Genomic DNA, 26789 nt, shown 5'->3' with positions numbered 1-26789 from the left:
GATGCCACACACACACTAAGAGGATATGAAAAGGTTTATTACATAGTAAAGCTTTTTAGGAATAGCAGAATGATTTCTAGCAGGTTCAAAAACGGTTCGTGAGAGCAGGGAAAGGAGCCTGATCTCGGGCTTTTATGGTCTTTCGGGGGCAGAGGGAACCAGGTGAAGGTTCCCTCACACTGGCAGAGACTCCTGAGGGTTTGAACCTCTCACCAGAATGAGAGGAGGGAGAAGTCAAGCTTTCTTATCAGCTTACCTAGATGTGGGGAAAAGAGGAAGAGGGAGGAACAAAGCCTAAAAGCTGTCAGCAAACATCAAAAAAAAAAAAAAAGTCTTATCAGACCCTTTACTATATGTGTGAACTTATAAAATAAGTAAATTTCTGGGCTCATCTCAGATCTACGGTGTCAGACTTAGAGGGTAACGAGCTCTCCAGGAGATGTTGATGCACCCTCCAGAATGGGAACTACAATCTAGGCTCCAACAAAACAAAGTTTATCTGTTTTCTCCTACCTCCTGAGAAACATTTCCTCTGTCCCTTTTAGTAGTCTTTATTATCCTACCTGGTCTTTAAATTAACACAATTTCAGCCTTCTCTCCTCTACTTAAATTGGCTTCAGTGGCGTTAAAATCCATCAGGAAAATTGTGACTCCCGAAACCTTCAACCTTAGTATGGCTTCTTTCCATTGTGTTCCAATTTCACTTTTACAAATACCTTCGGCGTCTCTTCTTGGATTTATAACGAGCAGGCCAAATTTGCCATGATAATATAGAAAGCTTGTTCACCCCTGCCCCCTTAAAAATTCTCCAGCTAGATCTATTCTGTAGCAAATATTTCCTATCCCAGATGATCATAACACTATCCCCTCAGTTACCCAGGTCACAAGTCTTGGAGCTATTGTGTAAAAACCACATAAAAACCAACACTAAATTTTGTTGGTTCTTCATGTAAAATGCCTAATACAACTTATTTTCATCACGTTCTGCTCCAGTGTAGTTCAAAGCAAAATCATTTTATCTGGACCAGATCAGGAATCTCTTGCTTGGCCCATGCTACCTCTGTTCTTAATCCCCATCGAGCACATTCTCCGGGCAACAGCCACAAGGCTTATTTTAAAACAGAAATCTGATCATGATACACCCTTGAATAAAAAGCAAAACAAAACACAACCAAAGCTCCAAAGGGTTTCTATTATAATTAGAGTAAAAGTAAAACTCCTTCTTGTAATCTACAAAGACCTTTATGATCTTTCACAGCTTGCCCCTAATCTCATCTCCCTCATTTCTCAACGGTCTTCAATCACTCATGTTAATTTATCAAAAGTAATTGATAGGCTTTCTAGCTCTCAGAAGAAACTTGAAAGCAAGGATTTTTGTTTTGTTTTGTTTTATTCAGCTCTCCATCCCTAATTTTTCCTCATATGAATAAACGGAAAATTATCCTGACACATATTGGGTTACTCAAAAAACAGCGAAAGGCTAAATGTGTTCTAGGTGGACAATTTTAGTTAGAACACTCTTGGAAATGTATGTAGAAGAGTGATGTCATGTGTTTATTGCATCGAGAAATAGAAAGTAATGGAAATGTCAGTCGGTGCTTGTCCTGTCCATGCCCACACTCTTGGTTCAGGGCCACTGCCTGACCATGGTTTCTGCAGAATGGCCAGCCATGGTATGTGTCACTGTTGATTGGATCAGTGGTAGACATCTATTCCAAGACAGCTCCATCCCAGGCAGGCCAAAAGCCTAGAATATAGTCAGACATAAAAGGGTTCGGCTTCATAGAAATGGACAAGTAGTTCAGAAAATTAAATAACCTTTCTTGGAAATTTAAACTAAAAACAAGGAAAAGGCCAGCAATTGCTACTAGGTCAGAAAAAAAAAAAAAAAAAGAAGCCATTTATGTGGGATGTCACATTCGTTAAACATGAAACTGAAGCTTCGTCAACCATCGCTCCTGAGATCTCTAGTGGTCACATCAATCAAGAGCTGCCCTTCAGTTCTTTCCGCGAGCAGGCCAGGGCTAAAACAGCTACTGTTCTTAAATTGTCGAGAGAAGTGTCAGGGAAACTGAATACTAAAAAAATGAGTGACGTGCCACCTGAAAAAGTGGAAATTATGTGAGCTATATAAACAGGGAATGTGACAGGAGGTGGTAAATGAACATATTTTCTTCGAAAATGGCAGCATGTACAAAATACGGTGGTGTATTTGCCCTGGGCAAAGCCATTGTGATGTCACTAGTCTGGTTTCACTGCATTGGAATAAAATGTGGTGTGAGAGCATACCTGAGAAGAGTGGCTGAACTATCTTTCCATACAGATGAGGCACATAGGAAAGAAGAGGATCAAAATGAAAGGGCAGTTTAGGAGGTTTCTAAGCAGTAGATCAGATATTAGCTAAATGAAGCAAAAAGGATGAGAAAAAAGTCAACGTCAAAGTAGAGGAAACTAAATGAAACAGACTTTGAAAAAGCTAAAAGTCAAGTAAAATTGAAAGGGGGGCATATCATAAAGTCGACAGGCTCCCCCTGGGGCCATTTGCCAGAAAGAGTAAAAATTTAGCCCACCGGAGAAAATCTAGCAACATTGGTCTCGTATTATTTTTCAGTAATAAAATCTGTCTGGTAATAACATTTTGATAGGCAGGGTCCAATCCGAACAAGCGCTCAGATGGTTGTGTTGTTGTTGTTGTTCATGTTGTGCAAATCCCCCGGACTTGTGGAAATACTCTGCAAAGCCCTTTAGAAATGAAAGAATATTCTCATTAGACTTGAAGTACTTCCTCTTTCAGCTATTATTGGCAATCCTGGCTTTGTCTCCATTGTTCTTGAACAGCTACACAGTGAAACCCGTTTATTTCTGATTATGACACACATTATAAGGGCCTGTAAAGATGTAGACAAAAGAAAAAGAAATACATGAAGCTACCTGACATTTAGCAGCATTAAATATGTGTGTGTATATGTGTGTGTGTGTGTATGTATATATATATATATATATATATATATATATATATATATACACATACAAATATATATATACATACACACACACACACATATATGTATCAGGCTATTTCATAAACAAGAGTCAGAAGAGTCGGTAAACTTAGTTCGAACAAAGATGTGGCTCAATCCTTTCCACCCAGATTGGTTTACTCATTGCTAGCTGTCATGTGCCTGCGGTTATAACGCTCCCCACAAACTGCAGCCTGGCCCCCGTGTGCTTTCAAGTACCCATAGATTTTTGGATCTGATTCAAACTCATCTGTAGGTCTGTGGTTTTAAGAAACAGAGAAATAAATTCAAGAATGCTCATCATTATGTGGCTTATAAATGGAATAGAAAGAGTGACTTTTCTCACTGTAAATTTAAAGCAGACTGAGTAAATGTACAGAAAAAAATAAGCTGCCATTTCATACATATTCCAAATAAAAATTAAGTTATTAAATTCATATGTTAGTATTAGCACCCACATGCACACAAAGGCAAACATACCAGAATATATAGTTGTCATAAATTAATTTAGTCTTTATGCGTTCAGTCAGAAAAACTTAAGAAGTGCCTCTCTGTGCCAAGGAGTGTTATATACGAGTGACATATCAAACAGTCTTGATTCCTCTATTTGAAATCTCTACATGGTGCACTCATAGATAGAATACTTAGTATAATTCTGATAAGAATAAAAAGAGGCATAAGTTATAGTCCCCTTCTTTCAAAGGACTTAGTCTAGTTGTACTGATAAAATATATGCAAAAACATGGGTAAATGGTAACAACGGTATGTGCCATCACACGATAAGATATCATCAAAGGGGTACTGGCAGAATTACTCTCGGATGTAAGAGAAGAGTGACATTTCACTATAAATTTGTCTGTGAAGGAAAGATGTCTGGAAGATTTACTTCTTACTAAATATGGGTCAAGTTCAGAATGTAAAAGGAAAAAAAAAATGATTAAAAAGAGCATTCTATATGCAAGGGAGGCTATCAAACATAGGTCAAAGCTGTCTTCAAGAAAACCATGTTCGGGTCCTGGAGCCGACAAACGTGCCAGGAGAAACCAATTGTCTTCTTAGGATACTTGACGTGAAATGCAGTTGTTATCAAATTAAGGAATAAGGGAGTTCAGTTTCATATACAAAATGATCTATCAGTATTTGTGAATAAAAAGACATAGAGAAGTATAACAGGGTAATAATCTTTCAAAAGATATGGAACCTCTGTGCTGTGCAAAGCAGGGATGGTTGTATCTCCTTCAGGTGTCCTTCTATAGGTCAATGCAACCTTCCCCCAACCGCTGTAAACACAGGTTGCAAAAATCTCACAGCTTAATCCTTTTCTGGCAACTTCTCTTCGGTTTCACGGTAGTTACCTTGATCTACAATCCATGTGCACTACAGACTGCCCTCTCTCCAGGGATTATACTGTAATGACGGCCAATTACCCACTGAATTTAGGGGTCTCATCGCTGATGGCAGACGGATAATTGATAGTCCCTTGAATGCACTAGCATGGTAGTTGCTAGAATTTCCATCTGTGATAAATTGAGATATGACACAGAAGAAAGGTGGGGGGTGTACTAGCATCTACAAATCTCAGGTGTTTGAGAAGCAAGGAGGACATTGCTAATAATAAGGACTGTGGAACTGGGTGATTGCTTCTACGGGCCATTGACGCATTGAAGAGATACTATGACAGGCTCAAATCTGTTTATCATAAAATTAATATGAACTGAGAAAATTAGAAGGTCTCCTTGGCACCACTGAGAGACTCTCACCTTCCACATTCTAGCAGTAGACAGAGGAAAACATCTGGACCTGGAACTGGGAGAGACAGGATCCTAAGACTTTGAATAGGGATACCTGAGGATCTCAAGTGCCCAGGTTCCCTGAATCATCTAGGGCAAAAGAAGGAGCCTACCTCTCCTTGCCTGAAAACAGCTCCCCCTCACATGAAGACTATTCAGATGCCTCCAGATGGTAAGAGCTTTGTAAACCAATGCTTTCTTTCTTCTGGATCTGTTCTCCATTCCCTTTATGAACATCACGCCCATTTGTAGAGCCAAATATCAGCAATGCCCAATTGGAAAAGCATATGTCTGCTACAGGCTGAGTGGGATTTTATGCCAATACCACTGCTGGATCTAGCTAACATGCATGAGTAGGAGTAAATAAGAGTGGATAATAGGGATGCTAGGTCAAGGGGAAGGGAATATGAAACTAGATAAGAGGCATTGGCAGTATGGAGCTACTCTCTCGTGATACAGGATTTAACAACCTGGCAAATGTCCCTGGGAGAAAATTACAACAGGCTGATGGTTTAGCTGTCAGAAGCTAGAAGAAAGTGGTAGCTTGATATTTCTGCTTCCACTTAAGATTTAGAAAGCTGGAAAGACTATCACTTCCATCATAACAAGACATTTTTTTGAAGCAATCAGTTAGCTGTAGTCATGGAGTAACCAAGTAGCCTGAAATCAAAGGCTCCCTCACCACCCCCATCCCAGGAAGGGGAAATCAGATAAAATGTTACTAAATCACTAAAGGTAAAGTGTGGGCCAGCAAGACTATAGTAATCCCTAGGAACTTCAGATATATGGATAGTTTTAAATCACTCCTTGTCAGGAGCTCCACTGAGCTGGAAAAAGCTGGGCAGTGAGGTGTGTGGGAGCAACCAATTAAAGCCACAAGACAAACATGAAAGTAATAGTGAAATCTTTAATCACTTATTATATCAGAATGAGAAAGAATCTACAATGAGAGAAACTATAGATTCTTCCCTAGAAGAAATGAATAGATTCATTTCCCCCCAATAACAGATTTGCAGGTGGTAGACATGGGAACCCATCTCACTGTTAAAGGAACCCTGGAAAAAAAAAAAAAAACTAAAAACTTGTGGAATTTGGTCTGAGAGGAGGGAGAAAGACAAGGGCTAGGGATGGAAAAATACTGAGTACTAAATTGGAGTGGAGAAAAAAATATCTTTGTGTTTCCCTGATAAAGAAACCTCCAAATGGAGGCACCAAGGCGAGGAATGCAAATATGCATAGAAATATGGCCAGTCAGTGGGTCCTGAGCCTTTGACTGCAACTCCCTTCAGAGATTGTAATGCACTGACTGTGCACCATGTCTTGGGTGGAGAGGGCAGATTGGCCCCCATGAGTCCTGCCAAGTAAAGCCTTTGTAATTGAATGTGCTTGGGCCTGAATGATCATGCCCAGGCTTTGTTTGTTTTGTATTGCTTTGTTTTGTTTTCATTTTCATTTTCATTTTGGCAAGTGCCAAATTCCTCATGACAGGATAGTTTCCATGAACTTTTACTGGAACTAAAAGTTAGAATAAATAGGAAACAATTTCCAGATAATAGGTTTAATCCATTGATGTCAATAATTACATTGAGTTTAAATGATTTAAGCATCCCAATCAAATGACAGAGATTTTCAGATTGGACTTAACAAAAAAAGTATGAACTATGGTGTCTACAAGGATTCCACTTAAAATATAAAGCCAAAGAATACTTTAAAGTAAAATAATGGGGAAAAAATATGTGACATAACGACATTAATCAAAAGAAAGTTGAACTGCTTATATTACCACAAAGTAAGCTTCAGAAAAATAAATATTTCCATAGATAAAAATACTACATAATGATAAAGCCAATTTAAGAAAACATAACAATCTTCAAATGTATATGCTCCTAACAATGAGGATTTATAAGTGAAGAGGCAAATAATGATGGAACTGAAGAAGAAATATACAAATCCATGATTATAGATGGTTATGTCAAAGCCACATACAGTAACTGATAGACCAAGGAGACCAAACACTGAAAAGATATAAAATAGAAGTCAGAAAACCATCACCCATGGGCAACTATTTGATTTTATAAATAAAGTTTTATTGAGTCATAGTTTCATTCATATATTTCAATAACGTTAATGATTAATGTTACCACAGCATAGGTGAAGAGTTGTGACAGAGACAGTATGATCCAAAAGACTAAGATATTTATTATCCAGTCCTTTAAGAAAAAGTTTCTTGATTCCTGATACGGAATACTGAACAACACTGCTAATCAATTTGACCTTTATGAAATACTGCCCAACAACAACCAAACTGAACAATGCATATTGAAGAGTGCACATGGAACACTGACCAAAATAGATCACATTTTGGGCCATAAAACAAACATGAGCAACACAAGAAGTAAAATCACACAAAAATATATTCTCAGAATATAGCAAAATTGAACTAGAAATCAATAAAATAAATATATTGGGATAATCCCAAAATATTTTGGAAACTAAATAATAACCTTTTAAATAATCCATGGGAAAGATATGATATCACAAGGAAAATCAGAACACATTTTTAACTGGTTGAAAATGAAAATGTATTTCATAGTATGTGGGATTTACACTGTTTACAGAACCACTTAGAGCACTAAACACATATGTTAGAAAATAAGAAAGGCATTAAATAAATGACCTTAGCTTGCAGCTCAATAAATAGAAAGAGTAAATTAAATCCAAAGCAAGCAGAAGAGAAGAAAAAATTAAAATAGGAGAATAATAAAATTGAAAGAATTTTTTAATTTCATAAAGCCAAAGGCTAGTTCTCTGAAAATACCAACAAACTGGCAAGCCTCTAGCCGGACTAACAAAGTGAAGAAGAAAGAAGATTTATATTACCAATATAAATATTTATTGCCAATAATATAAATTTAGAGATGAAAGTTGTGACATCACTACAGACCTTAAATGGTTAATAGTGGGATATGATGAACACCTTCATGCCCCAAAATTTGATAGCTTAGATGAAATGGACAACTAGCAGCTTTAGAAGAAGAAGAGAAAACTTAAAGAGTCTTGCATCTATTAAAGCCTTTGATATTGTCACTGAAAATTTTTATCAAATATTTAGGGTAAAATAACATATGGAAAAAAAAGGAGGAAATATTTCTCAAGTCATTTTCTGAGGTCTGCATAGCAAATAAATTATAAGAAAATAGAATTACAAACCAATATCCATCATGCAAATATCCAAAATTATCTGTCTAAAATATTAGCAAATATAATGCAGAAATTTATAAACATGCTAATATCTAATGCCATAATTGGGGCATATCCCAGGAATTCAAGGCTGACCCAACATTTCAAAGTCAAACAACTCAATTCATCGTGTGAAACAGGCTAAAGAAGAAACATAATAGGACCTTTGCAACAGATGCAGAAAACACATTTGGAAAAATTCCAGTCTCATGTATGATAAAAATTGTAAGCAATCTATGAATTAAAGGCATGTATTCAACCTGATAAAAAGCATCCATCAAAGTTCTACAGGCAGGATCATACTTGATATTAAAAAGCTAAATATTTTCTCCCTACAGTCAAGAACTGACAGGGATGCCCATTTTCAAGAATTGTATTCAACATTGTACTGAAGGATGTAGTCAGTTCTGTAGAGGGAGAAAAATGCACAAAATAGGTACAGAGTAGAAATAAATACATTCAGAGCTCTATATTTACAGGCAATGGTATTATTGTCCGTGGAGAAAATTTGAATCTTCAAAGAAGCTGCTAAATTGATCAAATGAGTTTAGCACGGTGATAAGATATAAGTGCAATATGCAACTATGAAACACATTTCTAATTATTATCATAAACAACTGGAAACTGAACAGAAATTACTTTTTAACACAGGATCAACCAAACAAAAATGTTTACATCTAAAAAAGTACGTGCAAGATCGCTAAAAACTACAAGACATAAATGAGAGAAAACAAAAACCCAAATAATGGAGATAAATAATAAGTTGGTGTATTTTAAGAATCAATATGGTTAAGACACCATTTATCGATTTGAACTAATTCAAAACAATACCGATCCAAAAGCCAATATCTCTTAGCTTGATTAGCCAATGCTATTTTTTAACAAAAATGATGTATTATGAGAACTCATACTAACTGATTTAAGACTTATTATAAATGTACAGTAATAAATTGGACATAGTAATGAACAAAGAATATATGCATAGATAAAAGGAAGAAATTAGGATCCAGAAATATAACCACACAACTCATTCTGACCACCTGCAAAAGCAGTCAATGGGAAAAGAATAGCCCTTTCAATGAATTATTGTACAATTTGATAGCCTTATGTGACATACCTTTCACCACATAAAAATTAACTTGGAGCGAATCATTGATAGAAATATAAAATATAAAACTAAAAAAATTCTATTAAAAATATAGAAGACAAGTTTTTCAGCCTTGAATTAGGAAAAGATTTCTTTGTTTGGAAATCCAAAGCGTAAGCCAGAAAAGAAAATATATTAGACTTTGTCAGATTAGAAACGTCTGTTCTTTGAAAGACACTGATAAGAGAAAGGCCAACCACAACTTGAGGGGAAAAAAAGTTTCAAAATGTAGTTTTGACAAAAGGTGGTTACCTCAAATATATAAAGAATCCTTATCACCCAGTGAATAAGAAAACAAGCATCCCAATTAAAAAAAGAATGGACAAAACATTTACGGAGATACTTCATCAAAGAAAATACTTACATGGTAAATAACTTCATAAAAAAGGTTCAACATCATTAGACATTAGGGAAATGCACATGCAATCTGCTATGAGACACTGCTATGCACCTATTAGAATGGTAACAACAGTGGGGCGCCTGGGTGGCTTGGTTGGTTAAGTGTCCGACTTCGGCTCAGGTCATGATCTCACGGTCCGTGAGTTCGAGCCCCGCGTCGGGCTCTGTGCTGACAGCTCAGAGCCTGGAGCCTGTTTCAGATTCTGTGTCTCCCTCTCTCTCTGCCCCTCCCCTGTTCATTCTCTGTCTCTCTGTGTCTCAAAAATAAATAAATGTTAAAAAAAATTTTTAAAAAAAGAAGGGTAACAACAGCAACATCTGACAATGCCAAGGGCTGGAAAAGATGCAAAACAACTAGAAATTTCATCCACTGTAGGTGAAAAAAAAATTGCTTTTTTTGGTGAGACTATTTTGCATCCCTGCTTTAAAAAATTTTAGCTATTTCTTGATTTTAAAGTAATCTTTACACCCAACATGAGACTCAAACGCATGATCCCAAGATCAAGAGCTTCATGCTCTACTGACTGAGCCAGCCAGATGCTGCCACTCTGGCTATTTCTTGTAACAGTAAACACGTACTTACCATCTGTCTTGGCAATCCTACTCCAAAGTATTAACCTCAAATAAACAAAAGCTAAACACAAATGTGAATGATGGTTTTAATCAGAATCACCCAAAATGTGCGAATATCCTTCAAATGGTGAATTAAGAAAATTGGCACATCCATACCATAGACCATTTATCTCAATATGAAGACAAACTGTAGATACATGTAACAACATCCATGAATCTCAAAAGACTTATGCAAAGTGAAAGAAACCAGATGCAAAAGACTACTTGAAATTTTGGCAAAAGCAAATTTTAGAACAGAAGATAGACCCATCGTTACCAAAGGTGAGGAGTTGTGAGTTGTACGAAGGACATGAGGGAAGTTTTTTGGGGTGATGACAATGTTCTATATCTTTTTAAATTTTTTTAAAAAATTTATTTATTTAAAGAGAGAGAGAGAGCGTGCGCACAAGGGCACGTGCAATGCACAGAGAGGAGGAGGGAAAGAATCCCTAGCAGTCTCCACAGCATCAGCATGGAGCCTGAGGCAGTACTCAAACTCGCGAACCTGAGAGATCATGAAATCTTGAGATCATGACCTGGGCAGGAAATCCAGAGTCTGACACAACCAACGAGACACCCGGGTGCTTTGACAATGTTCTGTATCTCGATCATGATGTTACACTGCTATGATTATTACAATTTATAGAAGTAAACACCTTAGACAGCTAGCGTCTAACACATGTAAATTAAACTTCAACTTGAGTTTTAAAAAAATGTGATGGGTGACATTAAATGTCTGAGATAAGGTAGAATTTCCATGGCAGACTGTGGAGGAAGACAGCAAAAGGCACACTCATAGTAGGATTATACTACGGGACTGAATGAACCCAGCAGTTGGCCAGGTTTCTTAAAAGACTAGCAGCACACTTTGCTTTTCAAAGCGGTAAATGATGTTCTATAAAGGCGGATACAAACGTTTTCATCAACAAGAAGCCCAGTAATGGAAATAATAAAATTAAAGGGTAGCATTAGTTAGGTGACAGCCCTTAACCATCAGAAGCAAGTGAGCATATGTACTGATAAACAATTAGATCAGAATAGCCAGGGACCTGACCCTCAGAGATCTAAGGGAATGTCTAAAGGACTATAGATGTTTTTGGTAGTTGTTTTGTTTTGTTTTTTGGAGGCTTTTTTTTTTTTTCAAGCAAAGTATATAGGAGGCCAAAAAGTGTATGTATGTGTATGTATGTATGCATGAATGCATGCATGGAAGTGTTTATATATACATTTGAGGGGACAAAGGCCAAAGTTATAGGAAGTTACAACCTCTTTCCTAGTTTCCAGAGCTTAGTCTGTTCCCAGATCAGTACTCATCAGCTAAAAATGATTCTAAGTTCCCAAAAGGAAGGATCCCGCAACCCTGAGTCAAATGATGAAATGGGGGTCACCTGAATCTTTCACCAAAGGGACCTCAGGAAAATTTTATCAAGTGACTTTACCCTGGAGAGAGAGGGATACCAGATCACCCAAGTAATATGAGATTTAGAGTCTCAGTTGATGTTGATAACTGAAAATCTAGAGAAACCTGCCTATAGGTGTCGGGTAATCATGAGAGGAGTCTCAGGCCCATCAACCTCATAGTGGGCCCATGCAACCCATGGACAGTTCCACTAAATATGTAATTGAAATATACCTAATTAGCAGCTGGCAGAGATTTCACATGAATTCTTCAACCTTTGGAGAAGTAAAGGGTAAGGTAATAAACCTAATCTCTGCCCTCTTCTCCTGGGTAAGAAAATAAATCAAAATCAGTGTTGCACAGTATGGTGAATGACAGAGACTGGGGCGGCTCTCAAAAACTGAAAGGATCCAGATGCAGACATAGTGTATGCAGATGTGGCCTCCTTCTCCTCTCCATTCATTTCACCAACATGACCCCGGAAAACCTAGACGGAGAGGGGTGAATGGCAGCGGACTGCTATAAACGGAAAGAAGCGACAACAACTGCAGCTGCTGTACTGACAGCAGGGTGTTTACTAGAGAGGATGACCCACAGGTTCTGGTTCAAGGTAGACTGCCATGGATTTGGTAAATGCATTTGCTTCAAAAGCCCAGGGTCGGAAGCAGTTCTCTTTTCCAGGAGGTGGAAAACTATGTACGTTCAACATCTCGCCTCAGAGATCTATCCATTCTGCTGCTATTTCTTACAATGTAGATGGGGTGAAGTTCCAGCAGAAAATAAAACTGGTCCACTATATTGATGATTTCATAGAAATTCGAGCTGAACAGGAAGAAGTCTGAGTACTCCACCAAATCTTCAATTAAAGTATGGTCATGATTTTCTGTTTGCTAGTGTAGATGTGATTTTATTCTAAATTACATTTTAATATTTTTAATGCTTGCTTATTTATTTACTTATTTGTTTGTTTATCTATTTATTTTGGGAGAGAGCATAGGAGGGACAGAGAGAGAGGGAGAGAGAGAATCCCAAGCAGACTCTGTCCTGCACGTGCAACATGGAGCCTGACGCGGGGATAGATCTCATGAACTGTGAGATCATGACCTGAGCTAAAACCAAGAGCCAGGCTCGTAACCGAATGAACCACCCAGGTGCCCCTATTTTATTCTAAATTACATTTTAATGAGCACCGTTGTAGAGTAACACATATATAGAACAATAGTATTGTAACTATTCATCAAACTTACTGGACTATCTTCTGAGTACGATAAATGTTTCTGTCATTTGTTTTTTTTTTTTTTTTCCACTTAGATCATGACAACAGTAAAGAATTCCAGTTTACCTCATGCTTCCAATTGGTATAAGTTTATTTGTTCTTCTTAGTTTTCTCCATAGGCCAAAATCCTAGCACAATGTTGAATAAAAGTAATGAGAATTAGAATCTTTCTCTCATCTCTGATTCCAGAGATTGGCACATCCATACCGTAGACCATTTATCCCCAATGGACCACCTTTAACATTATTCATCCTGTCTTTAACGTTATTCATTATGAATGACATTATAATCTTAACCACGATATCCTCTATCACGTTATGACAATTCTTTCCTTGTCGACATTGACTGCTTGAGGTACCACCTATTTCCCAGTACAAGAGATTTTCAAATTGACTTCGCAGTTCCATCAAATTTTGGATGTATGTACTTTAAAGCCATATTATTAGGGAATCCATTTATATGTGTTATGATAACTGACACATTTGCATTTATTTGCTCCGTTTCATGTTGCACATCTGTTTCCACTTTTGTCTCTGACTCCTTACATATCTTTTTTGCTTTTTAAAAATTAAGAAAAAGTTGCTTTGCCCACATGCCTTCATTTTTATAGCCAAGCATATCTTTGGTACCAGTTTCCCTTCAAGCTATGATTTCCCAGTTATTAGCTATTATTCCCCAACGTTTCGGTTGTCATCCTGTGTCTCCAACCCCACAGAGTAAATATTTTCTGTTGGTTTGTACTGTTCTGAATGTTTAGATTTACGCACAAGTTTATGTTTTGAAATTTTTTGTCAGCACCTGTTTTTTGCTTCTCAGACCTACTCTACGAATATATTTTTCTACTTCCTCGGACAGCATTATCGAGCTTGTATTCGTGGTAAACTCTGGTTTTGTTTATCTAAAAATATTTCCATTTGACTGTCAACTTTAAAGAATGGTTTGTTGGATATTCAATTTTAGAACACATGTTATTCTCTACAATGACTTTGGTTTCCATGGTTGGTTTCGTGAATTCTGTTGTGAGTCTTGTACAAGTCCTTTAAAAAGGTAACATTTTCTTGGTAAAATTTTAAATACTCCCTTTGTCTTTGGTGTATTGCTATTTCATTACATATGTCTTAGTATCAATTTATTTTTATTTGTCATGACTGATATCCATGGTATTTCCTGAGTCCGAAAATGTATGCATTTTTCCCTCTGGAAAATCTTTACATTCCCAAACATGATATTGAATAATATTGCCAACCTTCCTTCCCACATTTCTTCTTAATTATTTTCTGGGGTCTGTTAAAATATACATTTGTCATTTTTAATCTGTCTTCCATGATTTTATTCTCACTTGTATTTTTTTTTTCTTTCATGGTCTTTATCAGATTCTGATAGATTTTCTCATCATATATAACTTTGTATCTGTGTCTCTATCAATCAATTTTTCAAAGATTTCAATCTGAAAAACTCTTTTCACACTTAAAAATTATTGAGAATCCCTCTCTATGAAAATACATCTGCGTTTCATTTTTACTCACACACTCACAAAAGCTCTGACACCAGATGTGTAGGGTTTTTCTCCACCAAGCAATCTCTGTGACATCAGCTGGGTGTCCAATAATTCAATTCAGTTCATTTCTAATACCAACCAGTCTTATGGGACTGAGTCTACAGGTCCCATGGGTTAAAGACTCAGTCCCATAAGACTACCCTTCAAGACTTCAGATTCCTGTCATTTTTAGTAGGTCCCTAGGTTGCCCACAACTTTGTCTGATTTTGCTGAAAATCAGAGATTTCCCACAACCTCCTTGGATTTGATCATTTGCGAAAACAGTTCACAGAACTCAGGAAAATACTTACTTATGGTTACCAGTTTATTATATAACAAAGGATGTAATAAAGGATATGGATAAACAGCCAAACAAAGAGATGAGATGAGATCTGGAAGTGTTCCCAGCTCATGAGCTTGTGGATTTGGGTTGCACCAATCACCCTGTATATGGATGTGTTCAAAAGCTGGAAGATCTCAGAACCCCATACTTTGGGGATTTTTATGGAGGCTTTATCCCATAGGCATGACTGATCATTAACCCAATCTCCATCCCATCTCTCCTTTCTGGAGGATAGGACAGGAGTAACTAAAAGTTCCAAGCTTCTAATTATGGCTGGGACTTTCTACTTATTAACCCCCATTCAAGAGCTCAAGAGTCATATTGTTAACTTATAAGTGATATTCCTATCATCCCCCAAATTCCAAGGGATTAAGGAGCTGGGTGTCAGACATTCCTATCACTCAGAAAATTATCAGGAACCAGGGTCAAATAATAAATATTAAAATGAAATATTTTCCCAGTACCACTATTGACAAGGGTTTTAAAAGCTCTGTGTGAGGAACCAGAGCCAGAGACCCATATATATATCCCTTATTATTTCCCCTCCCCCAAAACTTTTGTTCATCCATATAAATATCTTGATATTGACTTATTAGAAAATGAAAAAAAATTGTTAAGATACTTATTGACTTAAGCACATTAATTTTAAAGTAACAATAATAAATCTATTACCTGTTAGTATAAGAGAAAATATTATTATAACCATCACATTTTATTAAAAGACAATACCTTATTAAAATAATCGTACTTCCAAAGAAAAAGAAATTCAGTAAGAAGTGGCATTTTTGTATATTTCTTTAATATTTGTTTTAATAGGACTCAGCTCTTTTATCTTGTACAAATTTTTTGCTATATGATGTTTTGGTTGAAGTATATGAAGAAAACCCAAGCTTAGACAAATACGTAACTGGAAAAGGGCAGATAGTAACCTTTAATAACATTTTCAGATAACTAGGGTTGTTCCATTTTGTTACTATGCTAAAATTCAGCAAGTGGTAGGTAGTACCTTAAAGGATAGGATAGTAGCAATGAGAAATATGAAGCCTTATCAGTGAACACATACACTGTTACTTAAACATCCAATAGTTTATCTTGCACTTAAATATATACTTTAGCTCAGCGTGATTTCGTAACATCATGAATTGATCACTTGGCAAATACTTGTTCACCAGTTATGCAGATCTTCCAAATGTTGGCAGAGTCCATAACGCAAGTCACACAATAACTCTTGCTATTATCACCAAAGATCTTATCAAATACATCTTTTAGAAGTGGGAAGCTGTTGAGTTTATGGCAATAGGGACAAGTTACCCAAAATTCTAACTTTTGCTACAGGGTGCCAATTTTATCTTTGGCAACCACATCCTCGGCTGTTTTCCTTGGTAAGACAGGCACACTTTGTTCATTTTCAAGAAGATAGCTGCCAAGTACCAAAGTACGAATAGACGTGGTTTGTCTGTTAGTCATTACTTCAAGTCAAAATATTGGGTTTCGCGGAAAAGTGGCTGCTTCAACTAGCAGTTCAAATCATCATATAGGTTATTTTCTCCGAAACAGCTATCAGAGTTCCATATGCAGCATGAGTGCTTTGTATATCCTTCTCATGCAATTACAGAAAATCCTTTAAAAAGTGTACCCCAGGTTACAGATTGTATATAATCACTTTCACTGCTTTTTTTCAGGACATTTTGAAGTATACACCAGCCTTTTTTTTTCTCTCACTTTTTTAACTACACACGCATTAAAAAAAAAAATTACTAGTATAGTTTGCTACCACTGCCTCCATCATTCGAAGATTCCAGCGGTTTTATACTATTTTTGCTTTTGCAAATGTCAAGAGAGTATAAAAATTATTAACTTCCAACCATTGTTATGAAAATAATTTTGACTTCATGAACCCTTTGGAAAGGTCTTAAAATTCTGCAGTGTCCCCAGAACACTTCAAGAATGGCCTTAGATGGACAGAAGATAGATCTTTCCCAGTTTATACCATTGTGTACTATCTGGTTTAACCCATCCAATGAGCTTTTACTTACGCATTAGTAGTTTTTGAAAAATAATCTTTCCTTCACATTTGTCTTTTATGTTCACGATCTCTTTGCTCTTATCTGCTCTCAAGAATGTATTTCGTAGCACGTATTTCGTAGTTAGGATCTGAACTATCTGTGGGCCTTCATCTGTGGGTCTCATTCTGCTAGCACTTTCTCATTGTGCTATCTTTTGTTGTGCATGTGCTTTGCTGTTCTCTTAAGAGCTCCTGTTCATCTGAACTCCATATGTGGGAATACTTTAAGGCCCGTATCCAAGGTGCCCTCCTTCAGAGAGGAGTTGAATTCGCTTTTGCTGAGTAACTGGGAACCTTTACAAACCCAAGTGAGCCAACTCGGGTCAGCTGTAATGCTTTACCATAAATCTGCTTCATTAGGGGCATTTTGGGGATACGTGGATTATGCTGGTTCTGTGAAGTCAGGCCACAGCCCTTCACGAGCCTCACCATGTGGTTACACACATGTAGCAGAGAGGTTGTGATCTCTCTACTCAGAGCCAAGTTTGAGGAAGATAATTGTGTGTCCTATCTCCTTTTGCAGAGCGGGTTTTTCTGTGGGTCCACGTTTCATCGAGAGTATAGCTCTTTGAACCCCCAGCTTTATGTGAGTCTCTGTCTGCAGACTCCTCATCATGTGTAAGACCTGGACTTTTATTCCTGGGTCTAGATGGCTCTTAGGCTAAAACTCAAGTTCAATGGGGCTCCGAAGCAGCTCTTCAGACTGCGGCCAGCTCATCTCACTGAATTCATGCTCTCGCTTAGTCTGAGTATTTCCTGACTTTCTTTAACAGTTCAGCAATGCACATAAAAGGATATTTTTTGAATCTTGTGTAGTCGTTTTAAGTGTTTGTAATGGAGATACAAATGAGATATTCCAACATATTCTCCATTCGCTCTTCAATTCACTCCAGTCTGGATTCTGCATCTAGTACTCCATTGCCCTTGACAGTTTTCAAATGGTATATTCTTGTTTCTGGCTCCATTGTGTACAGCTTCTTGGCCAGAATCTATACAGTTGTTGTTCACTCCTTCTTAAATCATCCGCACCTTTCTGATTGCTCGTTTAGTTTCTACCACAACTGTCAGTCCTTCACAGACTACTTTATTAGTTCTCTTCCTCTATCCAATTTGTGTGTGTGTGTGTGTGTGTGTGTGTGTGTGTGTTCGTGTGTGTGTGTGGATGTATTCTCAAATAGATGTTTGTGGAATTGCAAGACTTTTTTATTTGGAATTCCAAGATTTTAATTCCAGATTCTGCTTTCCTTGCCAGACCTCTTTTCTTTGCTCCAATTAATATATCCAAATGTCTGATTAAAATCCTGGCATAATTTCCTGACTACTCAAATTTAATACTGCCTCCAAAATTGATTTCCTCTATTCAAGCTAAGCAATGTTGATTATGTAATATCTTATACATGCAATATAACATATGTAGTCTTTGAAATATACCAAAAATTATAAAAAAGAAACATATTAACAAAATTAATACAGATTAGTGTACTACCTAACTAAATTACTAGAATATTATCAATAGCAATGAATCTCTACTTGTGTGCTTCTCCCTAGTCTTACCTCCTCTTGGCTATTTGGATTTTGTTTTATTCATCATTCTTGTGTCTTGCTATAGTATTTTAATATCTATGTATCTCTAAATGTATATTTTGTGATTTATGGAAATATCACAATTGGTGCATATATATGTATGTGAATTAATATTTTCATTTAAAATCTTATTTTTAAGATTTATTAATGTTGTTGCTATACTAGTTCACTTTTTCACTTATACACTGTGTGAATATAATACAACTTATTTGTACACTCTCTTGCCAAGGGATACAGGGTCATTTCCAACATTGTGCTATTGAAAATAATGCTTTAAGATGTCCCAGGCCCATACTTGGTCACATTTCATGTTTGGTGATTCGATGAACCTCCCGAGAGTGCGCCAAATTCCTTTTCAGAAGCCAGTCCTATGCAAGGGTTTTTAGTTTTCATAGAATGCATGCCTAAAAGTGCAAGGGAGTTGTACGGAATATACATATCCTACTTTATAATACTAAAATATTGTTCAAATGGCTTGTTCTAGTTTACAACCCAATCAACAGTTACTGTAAATTCTGGTTTTTCTACATGCTTGCAAAAACTTATGTAATCGAACATCTCTTTTTTTTTTTTTTTTTTTTTGCCAAGTTAGAGCATGTAATAATATATCTCATTGATGTCTTCATCTTTATTTCCTTAGTTGCTGATATAAGTGAAGAGTTCAGTTCACCAAAGTTTATTCCTTTGTTAAGAAATATTTGTTCAGGGACGCCTGAGTAGCTCAGGAGGTTAAGCCTCTGACTCTTGATCTTGGCACAGGTCATGATCTGATGGTTCATGAGTTCGAGCCCTATGTCGGGCTCCTCACTGATCGCATGGAGTCTGCTTAGGACTCTGTCTCTTCCTCGCTCTGCCCCTCCCCTTCACTCTCTCTCTCTCTCTCTCTCTCTCTCTCTCTTTCTCTAAATAATATAATATAATATAATATAATATAATATAATATAATATAATATAATATGAAATGCTTTTTCATATTTTTCCCGTTATTTTATGCTATGTGTCTTTTAAAAAAATGGATTCCAGTGAGTATTTCATATATTCTGGATACTAATTATTTGGCATAATTTGAATCATAAAACTAGCTTCTAGCTTAACTTTGTATTTATATTTTGTAGCTATTTGTTGCTGATATAGGATAAAAAATTATTTGTGGCCATATCAGTAAATGTGCTAATAATTTTTGTAGATTCTTTTGGATGGTTTTTAAAGAGTTTATTAATTTTTTAATCCTTTTCCACATTAGACTCTAAACTCACTGACTCTAACACAATGCTTATATTGTTCAATGTAATATCTTCAGTTTATGTCAGAATTCTTGATGCAGTCAATAAGTACGTGCTGATTGACTGGAATGAGTTAGTCTTACCATCTACAGAAAACCATAAGTGAAAATTAGCAATCATTGGTTTTTCAGTCATCAAGTAAAAACATTTTTGTGTATAGAGTACAAACCAGGTGCTTCAAAAAAATAAGAGATGTACAAGATGTGTCTTCTACCCTCCAGGCATTTTTATAGCCACAGATTCCTTTCTTTTCACAATTGGAACCATAATCCCTTTATTTAGTCTACTTTGAGCAGGAGACTGTTCTCTCTAGGTAGTATTTTTTAATACATACAGCTGTTTTTAAAACATTTTCAACATTTGTTTCACTGTGTGGTATTTACCATATAAACCAAATTTAATGTAGCTTGTATCTCCAGGAAATTATTTGAAACACCTGCATTTAACTTTACAGAGCATTAGGAAAATTTGCCACATGTTCTGATTTCATAAACCACATACGTTGAATATCTCAAAAAACGCTTAGTTGTTCAGAAACAAAAAAACTAGTACTTTTTATAATAATTAAGATTTGTAAAGTATATCAGCACAGTTGAGTAGAAAGCAAATTGTGCTCTTTTAAACATGGGAGGCATCCTCTTTTGCTTGAATTTAAAAAAATTCAATAAATTATTATATATTATATATTCCCAGAGAGACCTGGGAATATTGTCAAACACTATGAGGTAGAAAGGTGGATAACATAGAGCAGATGGAGAGTTTTTCTCTGTAGAACTTTTAATATTGCCTGGGCAAGACAGACCAAGGCTCGGCAAATGCTGCTCAAAGAGCAACAAAATATCTGGCCTTCATTCTACTCCCAGAACTATCTGCTCACTAGAACTCATCCATTGTGCACTGAACTCATGACTTCTACCAAATTGGATGATACAGGTGTATTTTAAGAATATTTTAAACAGCTAGATGTTATAAGTGAATTTCCTTTATTATTATCTAAGCATAGGATTTATGCTAATCTTAGTAATCACAACACTGCATTTAGCCAGAAACATTCCATAATCTCACAACGTAAGTTTGGCATACACTAATTTAAGTCAATATTTATATGTATATTTTGGTATCCTTTCACCCAGATGTCCATCAAGCTTCTATACATTAAAAATAAGACTCATTTATTTAATTTGAACACAGTTCTAAGTGTTTTGCTATACAAGTATTATTTAAAGAGAGAATTAAAAAAAGAGGCTAACGGATAAGTTTTAAATTGCAGGTTGTTTTCAGCAAATCTAGCATTTGTTAAATCCTTAAACAATTAAGCTCTTTATAATTTTTAAGAGATGATGGCAAAAATAGTCCTTTGGGCAAAGGCAGTCTCAGAATATGAGTGCTGATGAAATGAATGATGTTAAACATATATGAATTGTATGTATATTATATAAAATGTATCACATGCATCTATGCTTCTATATACACGCATATATACACAGTTGCATGTATGTATCCAGTTTCAGATATATGCATGTGCCTGTGTTTATTTGTGTGTTTCTTTGCCTTCATTTTTTAAAAAACTCTCTGCATTTTTTTTGTCTCTAACTGAATTCTTTGTTTCCAACCCCTTCCCCAAACCCACTTTCTGTCCCTCATTTTCTTGCCCTCTCTCCTTTCTTTGCTCCTGCAAAATAGAAAGAGACAAAACAATTCTGAAATGAAGAAGGGAAAAGATTATAATTCTGACCATAGCATAATCCAGCAGGTTATAGTCACCATTATTCTTCCCTAAATTAGCAGTTTCAGGGTTGTTGATGTTAAACCAACCAACCCAAACATCTCCCCCAGGTCTCAGCGCTAACAGTCAGCAGAGCGAGTGCTTAAATCCAGGCCTTCTGTGTCAAAACCTCTTTATCTTTACCACTGCATTTTTTTTTTTCAACGTTTGTTTATTTTGGGGACAGAGAGAGACAGAGCATGAACGGGGCAGGGTCAGAGAGAGAGGGAGACACAGAATCGGAAACAGGCTCCAGGCTCTGAGCCATCAGCCCAGAGCCTGACGTGGGGCTCGAACTCACGGACCGGGAGATCGTGACCTGGCTGAAGTCGGACGCTTAACCGACTGCGCCACCCAGGCGCCCCTTTACCACTGCATTTTGATTGACATCGAAAGTACAAGATACAGTTTTGCTATGCTCTGTGACTGGTAGTTTTTGAAAATCAGCTGAATGTGGAAGAGAACGAAACTGGAGTAGATAAAGGAAATGCCAAGAATAGTCAAAGAAAGCAATCAGAGTAGTCAAAGGAAATTCTAATACATGATTACAGTATTGACACATCGGTCAGGAAAGAGGAACCACATTACACATTTTAAAAACGGATGGAATTTAATATAGGCAATTAGTTACACTGCTCCTGGAGGCCGGGAGAGTTAAAGGAAAGACGAAGAATATAATGCCAGGACGCAGCTACAAGCCTAGAGCGGAGGGACCAAAGGAAGAAGCTGCTGTTATCAGAATCTAGAAACCCAGAGGAGGCGCTCTGAGGATTTAGGGCTCAGTCAGTTAAGTGTCTGACTTTGACTAAGGTCATGATCTTGGAGTTCGTGAGTTCGAGCCCCGCATAGGGACGCGTGAGTACTGCTGGCAGGGACACAATGAAGCCTGATCTGTGTACTTAAAGAGGCTGGACGCTGGAACCAACTGCTGCTAGGAGACTCCAACGGCAAGCGCACACAAATCGCAAGAAACTACACTCTCCCTCCCTCTTGCTTGCAAGCATCCTTGTATTGCTACCCACGGCTACTGAAAGGAAGCCCACGGTAAAGGAGAAACGTCATTTGCAGATTCTTCACGGATTCAGGTCTCGTAGATTTGTTGCGGAGGTAGGAAAGGTAAATAACTAGCACAATAATGTAGAGACTGTAGATACAGTGAGTAGCTTCGAAGAGTTAGCGCTGATGCGGCGAATAATAAACTCAGGATTGAAACCGTTCAGTTTGAGGTGTTTGTGAGACATGAAGATAGGACCCAGGTAGTCAGATCCTTATGTGTATCTGCGGCATAGAGGAAATGTTGTCACTGAAAACATAGATATCATTCTTTCCTTTCTCCATTCATTCCTTCATTCAATATCCCACTGACATATAGGTAATAGTGAAACTATGGACTGATTCATAGCATGCAGATAAATAAGAAATACCTAGAAAAGAAAAGAGCTCAGGATAAAAATCCAAGGATCTCTGCAAAATACAATCTAGAGACGCTCAGGATATTTACCACTTCCCAGATGTTTGACCTTGGCTACTTAGCCTCTTTCTACCTCAATTTTCCTTTGTAAAATAAGGGTAATAATATTTGCTTAATAAGATTGTTGTGAGGATTGAGACAATGACAAATGTTTAGAAAATTGCCAAGCGGGGCACTTGTGTGGCTCAGTTGGTTAAGCATCCGACTTCAGCTCAGGTCATGGTCTCATGGTTTGTGAGTTCGAGCCCCACATTGGGCTGTCTACAGTCAGCACAGAGCCCACTTCCGATCCCCTCTCCCCCTCACTCTCCGCCCCTCCCCACTTGCTCATGCGCTCTCTCACTTCTGCTCGCTCTCTCTCTTAAAATAAATAAACATTAAAAAAAAACTGTCAAGCATATTAAAAAAAAAAATTAAGTTTATTTATTTTTGAGAGAGACAGAGCATGAACAGGGGAGGAGCAGAGAGAAGGAGACAGAGAATCCAAAGCAGGCTCCAGTCTCTGAGCTGTCAGAACAGAGCCCTATGCAGGGCTCGAACTCATGAACTCCAAGATCGTGACCTTAGCCAATTTCAGACACTTAACTGACTGAGCCACCCAGGCATCACTTTTTTTCTTTTCTTTCTTTTTTTTTTTAACTAACATTTAAATTTAAAAATTTTATATATAGACAACTGCCAAGCATATTGCAAGCATCCAATCAGTATTAGTGTTTACTGTAATTGCAGGAAAGCCTAAGAAGAGTCAGCAAAGAAATTATTGCTGCTATTGCTAAAGAAACAACTGGAATTATGGCATATGTATTGAGTCTATACAACATGGATTGTTTTTTTCTCCTCCTCTCTCCGCCTAGGTTTGGATGCCCACATTATGCATTCCACAATCCATGTCTGCCGTTCACATAATGGCATCTTGCAATGAGACAGTCAAGGTAATTTTCCAAAATATAAAAAATAAAGCTTGTTTTCTGCTTAGATGCATCTGTTATTCAAGACTACTGGATTTAGAGGCGAGAGAATCAACTGCAGGATAAATGATAGCAGAAGAATGAGATAAAATGTACACATAAGCTTTAAACAATTTGCAGAGTTTAACATGGTAAAAGACATGATTTGGGTGTCACTTCAGCTTTTTAAAAGGCAGTAAAGTATCTTCAAGTTATGTGAACCTTTATGAAGAAAAATGCATATGGGAAAGGTGTACTATACAGTGAGATAGTTACTGACAACGTAGCCAATGAACAGTAACAGAGGTGAGCAATTAGTAATGGGAAATTTCAAGGTGGGATTATTGAGTCCATAGGGAGTTTCAGAACACTGGATAAGAACTGAGATGTTTCAAAATTCAGTCTATTTTACACTCTACATTTCAATGAAAGGAATAACTTGATACATTTTCATAGTGAAATTCATCTTCTCTCTTACCTGATTATCAGAATGGAGAGCTACAGTTGTATGATTTAATTATCATGCCTTTCACAGCTTCTCTACAGAGATATGGATAAAAAAAAATCACCTAAAGAGAGATTGCGATAATGCAAATATCTTGCGCCAAAGAGAACTCTGAAACCTTTTATGTATTAACTTGCAGTATACTTCGACTTGACTAGAAGTGTCTGAGGAATGTGATTTTTGAAGAAGTTTATGGTTGAAAACTGTAAGCTACACCAAATTGAACCCATGATAATTCTCTATTCAAATAAAATATAAAAATGGAGTCAAATTTAGAAATGTGTGAGTAAAATAAGGGTTTAGGTCTTGTCACTGTCTCAAAAAAGAGAATTTCATAAACGCCCGAGGAAAAGAGTAAGGGGTCAAGATGACAGAATATGCAATCCTTAAAAAGCAGAGAGCAGGGTCAAAATGCAACTCCTTTAAAAGAAACAAAATTCCAGGGATGGGGGTGGGCGGTGGGCCCAATGATTTCACTTTCCTTAAGGCCTCATAGTTGAAGAGATTCTTTTAACAAATGCTTTAAAGCTTGGGGCGGATCTATCAAAATTTAAGTCTTGAAATTCATGGAATGCAGAGCCTAGAGACCAGGTGGATTCACAATCTACTACAAGGGACAAATGGTTAATTTTGTTCTACTCCACTTATAAAATCACGTATGTACGTATTGTGACCAATATCAAGAATCAAATATTCAGCACAATTGTGCTCCTCCTATTCTGCCTTTATTTAATGTAAACAAAATTTAACTTTGCTATATTTTACTAGCAATTGGGAGGTTTTTTTAACCAAAAAGACCATTACATAGGTTTCTGAGAATTTGTTTTAGAAATTAACATAAAAATCTCTATTTTTGTGTAGGAATAGTTATCTTATAATTATATATATAGGTTAAGTGATAAGCTTTTGAGAAAAAAATATAAAAATGAGAAATAATGTTAATTTAGGGAATGTCTATATTGTGTTTCACAATAGTCTGAAAGAATATAATTGTAACTGGAAACGTTTTTTGGTTTTTTGTTTTTGTTTTTGTTTTTTTTGTTTTTTTTTTTTTTTTGCTATTTACCCACTTTAGATGCTCAGAAATTTACTGTGTATCTTTTGGTAAAGGCCAAATATGCAGAATAATATATGTAGGGAAAATTGAGTATGAATAAGAATATTAGAGAAAAATTTCTTTTGAAATGATGTGTCTTCAGTGATAATATGAAAATGGCACTAATGTGTGTTTAGTTCCATCACTCTTTTTATAAACATAAATGTCACTATATAACATAGTTTTTAATGCAATCAGAGAAATCTGTGCTTTGTTTTTCACTGTATTTTCACAGATAGGGGAGCATTAATACTATATTGCCAACACCCGTTCTCATGTCTTTTGAGCAAAGACTCTATAAATGCCGGAAAGAAAGTTAAGTAAAATTACTCAAAATTGATATTGTGGGGAAAAAAGGCCAGGTTGGCTTTGATTCAACTTGACTCACATGAGGAGATTAAACAATAACACATTTGAAGGTATAAGTGAAATTCTTATTACAGAATGTCAACTTGATTGGTACAATCGTTATCTATGTATAAATACAGAGTTTCTGAGAGCTACGGGGCTTGGCTTGGTGATCTAAGAATCCAAATTAAAGAGCCTAGACTGCCTGGAGCCACAGGTTTAAATCCTGTCAACCAACCCCTTCTTCTTTCTGAAGCAGATAAACCAGGTTCCCCAAAGCCAGCTCTTTGTCTGGGGTGGAGTGGGGATCTCTCAATGACACTTTCAAACCACGGCCTGATTATACCTTGGGAACACTGCAGATTATTTTGTCTGTCTCAAACAGTAGCACAACTTTGTATTTGCCACAGTTCTGGGACCCAGACCAACCTACAAGGTGGGCCAACAACCACCGGATCCCAGTAGGATATTTGGAATTTTAAAGTGTTTTTATTTCTTTTACTGACACTGATGTATTTTTGAGAGGAATTAAGGAAAGGAGAAATCATTTTGTACAAACCCCAGGAAGATGACCTCTGATAATCAGATATTTAAAAGCTACTTTGATCATCCAGTTAAGAGTTGAAAAAGAAAAGAAAAAAAAAAAAAAAAAAAACATGAAGTGGAGATCCAGGCTGGAACTCCTGGGTCAGAAGGCAGATGGGGTTCACAGAAATGCAAAGGCTACGGAACTCTGGGGACCCTTAATCACTCAGACGTTGGTTCAGCAGCAAATTCAACTGGGCCGACGCACCTCATTCAGTTTTTCAACGGTCCAGAAATTGTAACAAGACTATAACCGGTGGATTAAAACATCTGGATGTATTTTTTAAATTTTTTTGAAAATCTGAAGGGAAAAACATAAATATAAAAAAGTTTGTCTTTTTCCGCAAGAAAACTAAGAACACCATTATAGTGAAAAA

This window comes from Leopardus geoffroyi, chromosome A2 (genome assembly GCF_018350155.1).
Source record: "Leopardus geoffroyi isolate Oge1 chromosome A2, O.geoffroyi_Oge1_pat1.0, whole genome shotgun sequence".
Taxonomy (NCBI): domain Eukaryota; kingdom Metazoa; phylum Chordata; class Mammalia; order Carnivora; family Felidae; genus Leopardus; species Leopardus geoffroyi.
This window is presented reverse-complemented; position numbering follows the sequence as displayed.